The sequence below is a fragment of the Eleginops maclovinus genome, chromosome 8, assembly GCF_036324505.1.
Source record: "Eleginops maclovinus isolate JMC-PN-2008 ecotype Puerto Natales chromosome 8, JC_Emac_rtc_rv5, whole genome shotgun sequence".
Classification (NCBI taxonomy): Eukaryota; Metazoa; Chordata; class Actinopteri; order Perciformes; family Eleginopidae; genus Eleginops; species Eleginops maclovinus.
Genome location: NC_086356.1, coordinates 18,010,635 through 18,022,716, shown reverse-complemented (window position 1 = coordinate 18,022,716; position 12,082 = coordinate 18,010,635).

The window sequence follows — 12,082 nt, the reverse complement described above, 5'->3', positions numbered from 1 at the left end:
CTTGTTTACTCCAGACATGGTGCACTAGCATTATTATCTCATGCACACGTGCCCTCTAAAAGCCAGGACCACTGCAGCAGCACTTCTGGGAGAATAGGATGGACACAGTGAGAGTTTGACCTTGCTTTGGCCAGCTGTATGGTCCATCGTTCCCCCAAGGACAAAACCACTTATCAGTGATAGAAAGCTTAGCGCGTATGTGCCAACAGGAGGGTTGCAGAAATGTTGCATAGCACTGCAGTTCAGAAGTTGTACTGCTGCAGAAAAAGTGATGGTGTGTTGTCATGATTGTAGACTTTTCCTGACACCCTCTTATATAATTTCCTTTGAGACTGACTCTCAGGTGTCTAGGGCCTCTTTGTACATTTGAAGGTTGGCTTACGTATCCTTGAGAAGTTTGACACGCGGGCATTAAAGCAGCTGACAAACTGTTATTTGAAAATCCAGTGTACATGACTTGTGCAGCTCAGAGCCGGCAGCAGACATACATCTGTGGGCGGGCATTTGGTTTACCAGGACGGGCCAAATGTAAAAATAATATTTGTTTACAGTGCCCCCCCCCCCTCAGAGCTGACCAATGGACTCTCACGCACAAGTATTGACTTAAAACTTTCTTGAGCCATTTACAGGGGTATGATTTTAACGCACAAAATAATCCACAACCATAATCCATTTGACGTGATTAATCCATTTATTTTCCGTTTCACCATACATCACTCCCTCTGAGTGTGTTTGGTGTGTGTGGTTGAACTGGTTTAGCTACCCCTAACTAAAACCTACCTTTCCCCATTAACAGACATAATGTAGCAAATAGGAGGACCAAGAGGTGTCAACGAACATATTCAGGGACGTAAACAACTTAGGTAAATATACTTAACACAAAAAGCAAGGACATTTGTGTTTGGTAGATTATTTCTTTGTTGTAAAAATGCTTCTTGGCAATATATCTTATACGGTTGGAAAGCCTGTTTTCTTACCTTTCAAATGGTGCCACATTTGTGAACAACATGCATTTGTGGGAGGAGCAGCAGAGCTGAGTATGAAAAATGTGACAAATCTCCTCTGCCAATGCCAAAGAACTTTTTTTGCTGTTGACTCGTTTGGTGGTGTTTGATGGATTGGATGATTGACTTTTCCTTTTTGCTGTTTGCAGTAAAGCCTGCCTCTGTAATGCAGGATCTCCATTCTGATTGGCTAACACGCTTTGGGTTGGAAACTCTGTGGAACGATTGGCTTGGAACTTTTGTGTTGTTAACCCTTTCCGAAATGGGTTACATGTGCGCAAAAAAAAACACATTATAAATTACATTTTGCTATCGCTGCACGTTCCTGGTGGGTCTAATAAAACTGTAACAATTCAGATTTCTCCTGGGCGGGCCTCAATCCTGAATGGGCGGGCCTGGCCCCACGGGGCCCACCCTTGACACCCGGCCTGGTGCAGCTGCCTTTGTGCTTATTTTTTGAAAGACTTTGCAACAAATCTATGTCAACTTATTTGGGAAGAGGTAAACATACACCAAAACAGCAAGGCAAACATTGATGACAAAATTCATTTAAGAGGATATTAGATTGACAACATATCAACGACTTGTTGAATCACAGCTTTCCAGTTGTGTTTGCATTAGTTAATCAATTGGCATCACCTGCAGTGGCTAATTCATCAGCTGATGACAATCCAATCAAATTCAGGTGTGTGACCTGTTTGAATATAAAGTCTCCCATCTATGTATTCCAGAAAACTCTGTAAAAGCTTTTTGCTACTTTTTTTTTTCTTTCATATTGAGTCAATTTAATTCATGGAAATTCAGATTTTGAAACAGCTCTCTGTGCCTTGAATAGTTTATTTAAAGATTTAGCTGTAATCACTTCACATCACAACCTGCATTTAGATGTTGGTGTCAAGTACTTCACTTGAGAAGGTCAGACTCACTCGGGAATTTGAGAGTCATTGATGCTACTGCAATATTAAAACTATAACCTTTCTTTTAGTTTAGATTAGTACAACAGGTTGCATTTTTATTTCATTGTAGAGACACCCTGGGTTTAGTTTTTCTCCTTACATTCTGCAATCCACCAAATAGGCTTTTATTTAGCAGTATTAACATTTCCACAGCCCAGGACCTGCCCCGCACTCAGGCAATTACTGTGAGGCCTTTGAAATTTAATGCAGGGTGACACACACCAACAGTGTCTCAAACAGTTTCTTTTACTGTGCCATTACGAGACTTTCCATTCAGGTTCATCACAACCGCAGGATAAAAAAAAAAAACAATTGATGACTTGGCCTCACATTTTCCTTGTAGCTGGGAGCAATCTCCAAGATAAAACCATTACAAGCCCTGTGTGGGTTGGAATAACAGCCGATAATAAATCAATACGACCATAAAAAAATAGGACTGGGGGAGAAAAACAACAGCAATAAAGACAATTCATTTTAATTACATTGCACTAAAAAGGCAAAGTAAAAAGAACTCAGTTGTCCTGTTTGCAATTCTCAGTGAAGTGTTTTTTTTTTTGGAACGTGTCATGTCAGCAATTCAGCACCTGCTACGCTGCTAAATGTCGCCTTGATTTGCATTTTTTTAATGCACTGTTATCACAAGGGTCGTGCATGCATACTTATACTGTTCATCTGTGTGTACTACATATAGACACCACACTAAGAGAAACAGATTTTTCGTTCTGCAGACAAAATGAGATTACAAACCGTGTTTCCTGCAATATACACTTACATTGTGAAAGAGATGTCTTTATACCAGTTGTTTTATTTGAAGGTAATTCCCAGTACAAACACTTAGATTAAAAGCAGATTTAATCAGGACCTCAATCTTCACCTGCTGCTTTACATTCTCTAAAGCCATGAAAATGCTAACTGTGCTATAGCTGCCAGGAGCTGTTTGTAGGGAAATATGTAACATATATTCACAGTGAATATTTAGCAGATACTTTCGGTATGACCATTTTTATCAATATGTTTTTTTTAATCTTTTAATCTGCGAGGCAAATTCATTTGAATTCAAAAAGAGATTTGTTAATGCAAGTTAATGTTGACAATCTTTACTGAGGTCTACTTCTTTTAAGTTATTTTGTCCATTAAGGAGAAAGAAGTGTATAAAGTCGAACATTTTCAACCGAGACTTATTACATTTACTACATTTTTGCCACATTTATCTATGTTTAAGTCAAAGTTCATTAAAAAAAAGCTATCTGTATGTCATTGATAAGCATTCAGACCCTTTTTTTTTCATGCCACTTGAAACTGAGCTCGGGTGCCTCTCATTGCTCTTGATTACCTTTGAGATGTTCCTGCACATTGATTGGACTCCACCTGTGGTCAATTCAGCTCATTGCGAAAGGCACACACCTGTTGTATAAGGAAGCTCCTGTGCAGATCAGACTAAGAACTGAACATGGGGTGATAGAACCTGGCTGCAGAGCACAGAGACAGGTTGTGTTGAGATATGTATGTAGGGGAAGTAAATGACATATGAAGGGTTGCTAAAAGAGCAGTACCTCCAGTCAGAAATCTAAGATTTTCTTGTCTGATGAAATCAAGATTAAGCCGTTTGGCATCAATTTTAGGAGTCATGTTTGCAGGAACGCAAGTACTGCTGCATTGGAGGTAGAATTATGCTGTGGGTGTGCTTTCAGCAACAACACATGGCACACAGCCAAGAGGGCTCAGGTGTGGCTTAGGAACAACTCTGTTAATGTCCTTGAGGGGCCTAACCACAGCCTGGACTTGAACTCAATCAACCATCTCTTAAGAGAACTGAAAATGGCTGCCCACAAGTTTCAGAGTGAAAATGACAAACTGCTGTGAATGATTACAGCTCTAACGTTAGACATGCATTTGTTAAGATTACATTTATAATGAATGACAATTACAAATCCTAATGTAGTGTCCCTTAAATCTTTATCTAAGTATACTTTGTGGATACAAATGATACAAAAAATTAGTAAGAAGTGTACTTGAATTAATTTTACTGCAACAAAACCCCAGCCAAACCCCAAGCAAGTGCACAGCACAAGACATCGCAAACCAGCTCTTTTTACCAGGTTTCATTGCCTGCTTGCCCAACTCGAGGTTCAATAAGAGAAAATAAATGGGTCCCATTACTGTGTGAATGCTCTGTGCACAGCAGATGAGCAAGAAACAACTCTATTACTTTTTTTTTTTTTCTTCGATCCAATTCTTCAAGACCAGGAACTGATTTGTCTTAGAAACATTTCAACCCTTGACTGCCTGAGCGCTTACTGAGGACTAATGAGCCAAGCACTGTTCATATTGCTTTATCCCAGTCAAAAGTCTTTGGGCTGTGTGTGTTTGTGAATTTATGGGTGTCTCATTTGTGCATGTGAAATTTGACTTGTACGCTCATGTACACTGGTGTGTACCATAACTGTGCCCCACCAAGCGAACACTTGCTTTCACACTTAAGTGGCCACATGTAGTGATGAGAGTTGATCAGCACACACATTTTGGCATAACGGATGTTTTGTCAAGGGTCAAGCCGTAGTGTGTGTGTGTGTGTGTGTGTGTGTGTGTGTGTGTGTGTGTGTGTGTGTGTGTGTGTGTGTGTGTGTGTGTGTGTGTGTGTGTGTGTGTGTGTGTGTGTGTGTGTGTGTGTGTGTGTGTGCTCATGCGTACGTGCATGTGTATTTGTGTGTGGGTATGCATTGCTAACAAGCTGTGGTGACAAAATGCGTGCCATCTGTGCACACGGGAGATTTCACACTCATGTTCGTGTTTGAGTTGTGCCAGTTTTCTCATCGGGGACACTGGCCAATCATCACAGGGAAGCAAAGAGCAACAAGCTCCAGCCTGTTAGCCAGTCACATGCTCGCCACGCTGATTAGCAATAATATATATTCTCCACATGGAGTCTCAGTATTTCAATGCCTAATACTTGTTTCTGCGAGTCTTTCTTTTATGGCATAAAAGAACAACACTGGAATGTCTTACCTGCAAGTTAAAAGCAAATCCAATATTTAAAAAACATTTTCTGCAACACTCTAGTCCTGTTATGCTTTTTGGGGTTTTCCCTTTCCTGTAGTGTGTGATGGTTTTTGTGCATGTAAATGGTCTGCAAAGGCTAAAATCGCTGTTTCATCCAGAGAGATTTTCTAACCTAAGAAACACATCAATCTGACTCCTTTGTTTACTTCCTTAACATAGTGACATCATTATATAACACTCGTGCTTCTATTGGCTAGCGCTCTAACACATTGTACTTGATTGGCTAAGGAGCAGGATATCTCTAAACAAATCACAGACAGTCAGCTAACCAATCAGAGCAGACTGGGCTCTGGTTTCAGACAGAGGGCATTTTACATATGTAGATAAGTTATATTCTTTATGTAACACAATTTTTAAGCAGTTACTGAATTTTGGGATTGGTATAATTGATGATTATGAATTAGTCCTTAGTGAGCGGTGACTCGTGTGTTCTGATTCACTACAAGCATACCTAATCTGTGCTTCCAGATGATTTGAGTACAGGCTGTGACAGAACAATGAATTATTCAGTATCGGCTGTTCACCTGGAATGAAACCAAGGGGAGGAAATCAAAATGATGTGGGTGATTGAAATTAGAGAGTGGCACTGACAAAGAACAATTTCCCTTTTCTAGCTTGTTTCAGACTATCACAGACATTTTCAAAAACAGCCACCTGCCACCGATGAGGGGCTTCAAATGGAGCCACATAGATTCCTCATCTGTGGAGAGCCTCATTAAAGCAGTGCAGCTTTTGAGTGTGCTCTGATTTGTGACTGGTAAAGATATCAATAACTCAATTACTTTGATACTATAAGGGCCTGCTCACAGAAAGGCCTGCTATGCTAAATGTCTTCTCATTTGGTGCTGTGTTCATCCATTTCACTCAGCTGCTGTGCTGTCAGTGCAGCCTGATTACTCAGTCTCACCTGACACCACACGTCTCCACAGAAGCAGGGAGAACAGCTTTTGATGTAATCGGATCAATACTTCCAGGCAATTTGCCCCCTTTTCACCATCAACGCATAATTATGTGCCTAACCTCTCCACCTCAATCCGACGTACAGTCTCTGACCCACACTCCAAAAGGTTATTTGCGCATTTAAACACCATAAAACACTGCTTCTCATCTCTCGTGGAATCGTAATTGTGTTGCTTCTCTTCCTTCCAGACTCCCCGCCACATTTTATCTCTCTCCGACTCTGCTTCAGTCATCAAGAATGCAAATTGGGAGTGACAGAGCAATTGTGAATTCCATCACAGAGAGAAAGAACAGAGTAAAACAGCTTGGCTGAGATCTCTGGGAGAAAGTCCACAGTGTTGGTGATTGAGCTCTTTGGTAACTTTGTCATTCTGTGTGCTTGTTCGATGATGGATGTCATCTATAAATCTAAATAAACTAAGAGTATGAATCTCCGTTTAGCCTCGAAATCATGATAAACAATCCTGATTCTAACATTATGATACATGATGCACAGTAAATCAACTGGAAATTCAACATATCCAACAGACCAGTGCAGGTTTATACTTATCTACTGATGCCTGAACACCAATCAGCATTGACCGATGACTAATCCTAAACCAATTTCACATTCCAGACTAAATCCCTCTGATCCCTGTATGTCGTCTATGCAAATGCACATGCATAATTTGAAGCTTCCACATGTACGGCATGTGTGTCACAGTTAGAGCTACTTTTCAGTGGTGGGAGAAGTTCTCAGATCTTCTACTTCAATAGAAGTACCAGAGTGTAGGAATACTGTCACAAGTAAAAGTACAAAATTATTGGCATCAAAATCTACTTAAAGCTTAAAAACAAAAGTAGTGATTGTTTGATTGGCCCCTTTCAGAATAATATCTCTGATATGTTTTATAATTATTGATCATTAAAGTGTTCTCACTTTATTGATCAATGGGTTTGTATACTGCAGGGTAGCTGCTGGATTTACTCCAGGTGAACTACAGTCTGATTTAAGGGCTGATTATTCACATTATTTCACATTATTAATCCAATTGTACAAATTAACTAAAAGTATTTGATTTACCTCTGAATTGTAGTGGGATAGAAAAAATGTTAATACACAAATAAAGCACCAGTCTTAACTTGTACTTTAGTACAGTACTTGAGTAAATGTACTCGGTGATTTTACACCACTGCTACTGCGATGCAGTTTCCAAACACCCGCAACATCCACACACTGCTCCACGCAGCCCCATGCAGCTCTCCCCACCCCCATCCCTCTGCCCCCAGGTGCACTGAGGCAGAGCGCAGGATGGAGCAGAGCTGTGTGCGGTGACAGTGACATCCATCGCATGCAATGAATAATCAATGAACACCATCTGGTGCATACAACAGGGGAGCACAGCACCAATCACTTACTCCGGTACGGCTTTCTCTGTCCAACAAAGTCCCTCACTTTCTCTCTCACCTGTCCCCCCCCCCACCCCTTTCCCACACTTATTACATCCGCACATTCCCTCATCATCTCTCTACCCTGTTCCGCCACCCCCCCCCCCCCCCCTCCCCCACATGCTCCTCAGTGGCCTCTGTGACAGGATAGTCACGGTATCCCTCATTCTAATTCAGCGGTACAATTCCCAGGCAGCTAATAAGGTGACCTGTTGCCCTTTAAAGGACATCCGCCTGTATGATTTATAGTTACTGAATAGCTTATTAGAGTGGACTGAAAGTACTGTAATAGCACTCCAATTATGTAATCTAAAGGACAACTGGTTTAGGAAAACTATTAATTACACATAACTTTAAAAGGTCTGGCTAAAAGAGGTTTCTTTTTTGTCCTCTGTTCACCTTTTCTTCAATTTATGGCTTTTTTATGGCTTCAGGAATTAAGCAATAGGACCGGTACTACCAACCTTCAGCAGGTACATTTGCATTTTACATTTGCATCAGATTCTGTCTGACCTCAGAGTTATGTGACGCTGCTGTATTCAGAGTAGCTAACTGGGCAGGTCTATAACTCCTTTTTGGCTTGGCACTGTTTTTTGCCCCTGTAATTCATCCAAAACTTGACTTGCCTTCAGCCTCTTTAAACGCTCCAATGTCACCCATCACTTCCGCCTCCTCTAGGAATCTCGATCAAACAGAAAAATGCTGGCAGAAGTGAAATATCTGATGCATACAGCCCATATCTCTTTCTAGCACAAAGTTAGTTTGATAGAGACACAATTTGCAGTCATATAGGGATAATAAGTGTTAGCCGAAATATAAAACTAACAGCACTTAGTTGAGGTGGCCATTTTTAAACGTACAGACAATCCAATGGGTACCCTTTCATCCTGGAAAACATAGCAAAAGAAAATGGCCAATGGATCATGTATTGGGATTAAAAATCCTGGTTCGTCCAAACAGTCTTGCCTGCTATACATTCATTTCAGATGGAGGTTTTTACAAAAGACAGGGCTTTAAATTGCAGAAAATGCTCTCAGGTCTGGACTAGGCCGCCAATGCAATGCTCCAGAAGATATACATCATCTGTCATTTCGGTCAATTTCATTAAGTTCAATTTTGGGGTCGGTAATGCTGAGCAAGCAGAAGTATTACTTGGGCTTCACTTCAAACAGCATCCCTAATTTTAAAACCAAAACATATCTATTGACTTTTGTCTGTTAATTCACAAACATTTTAATAATTCTGTTTGTGCTGTACACACACAGAGACTGTTTTGATTAACGCTACAAGTACTGTTTTTTACTGCTGATAAGTGTTTTTTTAAATCTTGTATCTTGTAAGATAGTACTTGTGCTCCTTTGGTAAGTGATGTACCTTGGGCTACAGTCACCTCAACATTGCAACTCATTTTTTTGCACAAGGTGTTCTACAAGAAGCCGTTTGAATTGGCTAAGGTTCTGAAAAAGACAAACAGGAGATATACGCACTCTAAGGAAAGGTTTACATGCATACAAATAAGAAAAAGAGAATTAGAGTTGGCCAGAGATATCAGACCCGTTTGAATGATCTGTTTCCCAGATTGAAAGATGTGCAAAATGTGGGAAGGCAAGCAAAGGTTTCATTAGCCCCAGGGCTGAAGGGAGAGCTGTGCCAGCTACAGCAAGGTGCACAGAGGATTGTGTGGAAGCTCATTTGATCAACACAAAGAAAAAGGCTTTCATTTCATCCTGGTGCAGAACAGGTGTACAACTCATATTAGAAAGAAATTCAAACCGGCAATGTCGTCTGTTTAAATGAAATGCATTTATATTGTAAGCCTATCTACATTGATGTTAAAATAAAAGTCACATTCGGATGCAGCTCTCTCAAATGTTTTCCACTTTAACTTCACATAACTTAAGGGTGGGAAAGTTCAGTTATATCATCAGGAACGACCTAGCCCTCAACGCACGTCTTTTAAATGAAATTACATCCTCTACTCCTTTTGAAAATGGAATTGCATTTCCATATCCTATTAGTTTACACTTGAATTATCCTTATTTCACCAGCAAGTAAATAAGATAAACGAAGCAAAAAAAAAATGTGAATGTTTCTTTTCTTTCTTTGCTCTGGATATGTCCTATTATTAAAGACATGTTTCCTCCTTTCTTCCTCGCCTCTTTCTTTGATTCATGACCCAGGGACTGACATCTTGAACAGAAAAACAACTTTGTTATCTGCCTTGAAGCAGGATTAGAGCAGACATTGTGATACACCCAAACACAAACTTCTGTTCTCAATTCCAACGTTAAGCTGACACATAAGCATCAACGAATAAAAAGCATTTGGTCCTTTGTAACTGAGAAGGGTTCAAACTGAGATTATAGGCTGACTAAAAAGCTGACCCTAACTGTAGCGGAAAACCTCCCACTAGGTTCTTTCGCTGAGAAAAACTTGGCTTATCACTTTGACGCGCTGCAAGAAGAGTCCATGCTGAAGTTGTGGTTGGCCATGGCATTTAATAAAGCACATAACATAAATAATCATCTCTGCACAGGATCAAATGCTCAAGAGAAAATATCTGAGCCTAGCTCACCCTCTTCATCATCTACCCTAGCCCGGTACAACAAGTGCACTAAATACCTTTTATAATTGCTGTAAGTGACCAATTACAAGTGTTTGTGGTGTTAGAAAATAATAAGACTTATCAAAGAAATAAACACACAAAACTGTATTTTGGCTCCTACACCAACCCCAACCCTTTAGGAGTTCCTATTTTATCATTTGAATATGAGACAGAATAAATTCATGTCTTTGTTTTTGCTCGGTTAGTAAGTTCTGAGTTCTAGGGATGACAAAAGAAGGTAACTCATCTTTGTTCACGTTACGAATAAGTGAGGAAAATAGAGTGGAGTTTAAAATTGACAGCAACGGTCACAATTCATTAGCTTGAAAACTGCATAAAGCAATGATCATACATTTTCTGATGACAATGTCACCTTAATATGATGTGTTTGCCAACAAGGATTAAATGAGATGAATGCTTTGTGCAAACACAGATTGTTGTTTTCATTTGCATTTATGCATCAAGAAAGCTTAGAAGTTCGGCAGGGGTTATGCTTTGAGTTCAGTCTGATACGAGATGGCAACATCTGGTTGTGAAAAAAGAAGCCAATGAGAAAATGCCTTTGCATTGTCTTTCATAGTCAGCAGGTGGAATATGCAGTTTTCAATGAGAAAATTATCCCAATTTTTAGTCCATGTGTTACTTGAGAAAATATTTTCCTGACAAGTTTAAGGTTTCAATTGCTAGTTTGAAGTCCTCCTAAATACAGCATGATCAAAGTCAAAAGTCAAAGTCAAAGTGAACTTTATTGTCGATCAGACCATGCAATTAGTACAAATAATTACACAGATGATTGAAATTACGTTTCCCCATACTCCAAATGTGCAAGTGAAAATTGACACGCAACATATAACATGGTAGTACACACACATTTAAATAAATAAACACAACATATACAGACAGGCAGAATAGAATATTCAGGTAGTTACTGAGGTGTAATAATAAAAGTGCAATATGGTAAAGTGCAGAATAGCACCATTGAGATAAGTATGTCTGTAATTATGGATGATGTTGTGCATGTGAAGAGCAAAGTACAGTACAGTTTTAAATTAAAATTAACATTCAGTTGGTCATTGTGGGTGCCAGGGTTGTCGTGTTCATGAAATTGTCCTGGATGAGTTGAGTAGTCTGATGGTCTGTGGGAAAAAGCTATTGCAAAGTCTGGTAGCACTTGCCAGATGGTAGAAGAGTGAACAGTTCGTGTGCTGGATGGGTAGGGTCTTTGGTGATGTTGGTGGCTCTCTTGAGGCAGCGGGATGGGTACTGGATGGATGGTTGGGCTGATCTGGTGATTTTCTCTGCTATCCTCACCACCCATTGTAGGGCCTTCTGGTCAGCAAGGTCAGCTCTCCTCATCCGGTGAAGGAAGTGGAGGCGTTGCTGTGCTTTTTTGACAAGTGCGGTTGTGTTGGTGGACCATGTTAGGTCATCTGTGATATGCACCCCCAGGAACTTGGTGCTTTTCACAGTTTCCACAGCACTGCCATTGATGGTGAGTGGGGTGTGTGGCATGTGTGTCTTCCTGAAGTTATTTCAGTTATTTCTTTTGTTTTGCTGACGTTAAATTGGAGATTATTGCTGTCACACCAGTTGAGGAGTAGATGTACTTCCTCTCCGTAGGCTGAGTCATCGTTGTCACTGATGAAGCCCACCACTGTTGTGTCATCTGCGAACTTGATGATTTGATTCGAATTGTGTCTGGTACAACAATCGTGTTGATGATGGCATCGCAGTCTCTCACCTTTCTTTGTGTTCTTAAATCCAGTCTGAGGTAATCCATTTTGTTTTCCAGCAAACGAACGTTGGATAGCAGAATAGAAGGAAGCGCTGGTCTGTATGGGTTAGCTTTTAGCCTGGCGCTGATAGCCGCTCGACTGCCCCGCTCTTTAGGTATAGCACACCGCTTGCAATACATGCTAGGTTTCTCACGCCGCTTGCGCCGCCTCCAGTGTCGGCCGATGCTGGGAGGGGAGTCCGCTGCTTTGCAGGCCCCTGGGTCTTGCTGGTGTAAGATGCCTAGCTCACAGAGTGTTTTGGGTTCCAAAGCCAGTGTAACTCCAGAAAGAGTT